Here is a 2,857-nt window from a genome sequence, read left to right on the forward strand (position 1 = left end):
CGAGATTTGATCCCGAGGACTTTGCGCGTGTGAGGCGAATGTGATGACCACTACACTACAGAAACTGCTGGGAGCATCGCAATCTGCGGCCGTGTACATAATCCAGTAACCCAGCCTCACCTTTTTTTGGGCACTAAGGGCAATTTTCATGGCCAATCCACCTAACCTGCACGTCTTTGGACGATGGGAGGAAACCGGTGCATGTGGAGGAAACCCACGCAGACACGGGGAAAGCGTGCAGACTCCGCACAGACAGTGACCCAAGCTGGGAATCGAACCAGGGACTCTGGAGTTGTGAAGCAACGATGCTAACCACTGTGCTACCGTGCTGGACAACGTCCCTACCCTTTGACCTGCCCTGGTAAATACGGTATTAATGTGGCTAATCCAGCTCAGTTTCTGATCAATGGTAACCCCCAGGATGTTGATTATGGGAGATTAAGTGATAGTAATGCCATTTAATGTCAAAGGACGATGGTTAGATCCTCAGTTGTAGGAGATAGTCATTGGCTGGAACCTCTGTGGAACGAGCATAACTTGTCACTTGTCAGCCCAAGCCTGGATATTGTCCAGGTCTTGCTGTATTTGGACATTGTCTGCTTAATTATCTCAGGAGTCGCGAATTGTGCTGAACACTGTGCAGTCATCTGCAAACATCCCCATTTCTGAACTTATGTTGGAAGGGAGGTCATTGATGAAACAGCTGAAGATGGTTGTGCCGAGGACGCTACCCTGAGGAACTCGTGTAGTGATGTCCTGGAGCTGAAATGATTGACGTCCAATCACCACAACGATCTACTTTGTGCCAGTTATGACCCCATCAAGTGAAGAATCTTACCACTGATTCACATTTCATCTAGGACTCCTTGAAGCCATACTCCGTCAAATGCTGCTTTGATCTGGAGCTCGTTGCATTGAATAGACAATAGAAATATGGATAAGAAATCGACAAAGAGCCAGGAAACAACTAGGACTTTTTGGAGAGCTATTTTTCGGACATAAAGGACGTGAAGTTCACAGTGATCGGGAGCTTTTTTCTGTAGGATTTCAGAATGCTGCATTAATCATAGAAGAGAGCATTTCGCCGACAGAGATTTGCTGAACAAATTATTCAGTTCAATATAGGTTCTTCTACTGGCTTTTAAGTTTAGACATTTGTTTTAAAGAAATAGACGTGTTCTTGTGAGAAGTGAAATGGCCTCTCAGCCGAACCATGCGAAGCTGCAACAAGGCAGTTGAGTTGAAGGTGACACTGGTCCGTTGGAGCCTGTGCTGCCAGCTGTTTCTGTAGTGTAGTGGTTATCACATTTGCTTTACACGCGAATGGTCCCCGGTTCGAAACCGGGCAGAAATATCTGGTATTTCCAGTCTGTTGCTAAATATTACCTCAATCTCGTAACTGGTCTTCATCATCGAGGAATTGCCAGAGACTATGTCTGCTGTGGGCCAGCGGCGCAATGGATAACGCGTCTGACTTCGAATCAGGAGATTCCAGGTTCGACTCCTGACTGGCTCGCAGTTTCAGGTTTTTTGAAAGGTGATGGTGAAAGACGAACTTTGTTGTCCTGTCGACAACTGCCGCCTGACTACCTGAGATGTTGCAGTACTTTTGGCGTTCTCCGCAGATGTTAGATTGATTTTCGATGGCAATGACTGTATGCTTTGGCGCATTTCGCGGGGCTCGTTGGTCTAGGGGTATGATTGTCGCTTTGGGTGTGTCGCTGTCGGAATTTGCGAGAGGTCCCGAGTTCAAATCCCGGACGAGCCCTTCGATGAGGTTTTTCATTGGTCAAACCGCATGTTTTCTTCATTTCTTTGCGGCGTTGACGGCGGGAATCATTCACATTGGGTTTGCTTTGAGAAGCTGTGCTCAAACTGCATGGAACCAATACGTTCCCGAGAAGCTTGTCTATGGGTGGGCGTTCACATTTCTATTGACTAATTCTGGTGGACTCAGACAGCTCTTTGTCCCTTTCATTTTATCAGTTCAACAACTTCAGACAGTGAACTCTCACTTCCCCCTCCTCCACATGTTTTTCCATCAACTTTTCATTCCTTCCATTGATATGTTTTACCCTCAGCATTGCCCCCTCCCCCCAGCCCATACCATCCTACTTCAGCAATCAGATCCTCTTTGTAATTGTTCTCTGACGTACTGCCTACCTTTGTTCTGCCATTAACACATTCTGACCGCTTGATGCGCCATCAGCACCTTTCATAGCCTTGATTAGCCTCATTTACATTCCCTTTTTCTTTCTGCCCGAGACATTTTCGTCATTTCCCACATATTGCTAGCTCTCTATCGAGGCCCAATACAGCACGCCGCCACCCCACCCCCACCCCCCCCCCCCCCCCCACCCACAATCGTCTGAATCTCCAGTTCCAGTTCTCCAGCTTTGATAAAGAGTCCACTTGACTGGAAACAACAGCTGCCAGTTCGCTCCCCAGACGCTGTCAGACCTGCTCAGATTGTCCAGTATCTTCTGTTTTTGTTTCCGTTTGAAGCATCCGCAGTAAGTTGCATTTGTCATACATTTAGACATGTTTGAGATGGTGATTAAATATGTTCATTTGTAAATCGCTAAATTCTGTTGTGGATGAACTAGCTGCAAATATCCGAGCTGTGCCAAGGTACGAAAATTCTTCACCTCTCATTGCCTGCCGAAAATTAAGTGCTTGGGCCTTTATGTTCAATTCAGTTTAATGGTTCATGTGAGACGAAATCTCACAGTCCTGGAACACACGAGATTCCGGCAACATTCAGGAACAGAATTATTTTGTGCCCAATAATTGGGCAAACTTTTCTCACACAAAATGCTAAATGTTCGATGTTTCTGTCCAGTTTCGCGTGTGAGGT

The 2,857-nt window shown here is 46.4% G+C and overlaps 1 non-coding gene across 1 annotated transcript; it reads left to right on the top strand.

Moving 5' to 3' along the window:
• Window positions 1-1,281: 1,281 nt before the first annotated feature.
• On the top strand, window positions 1,282-1,354 carry trnav-uac. The gene has a single exon. It is a non-coding gene; the product is annotated as a tRNA-Val (tRNA).
• Window positions 1,355-2,857: the final 1,503 nt, after the last annotated feature.

The sequence above is a fragment of the Scyliorhinus canicula genome, unplaced genomic scaffold (genome assembly GCF_902713615.1).
Source record: "Scyliorhinus canicula unplaced genomic scaffold, sScyCan1.1, whole genome shotgun sequence".
In the NCBI taxonomy this organism is placed as follows: Eukaryota; Metazoa; Chordata; class Chondrichthyes; order Carcharhiniformes; family Scyliorhinidae; genus Scyliorhinus; species Scyliorhinus canicula.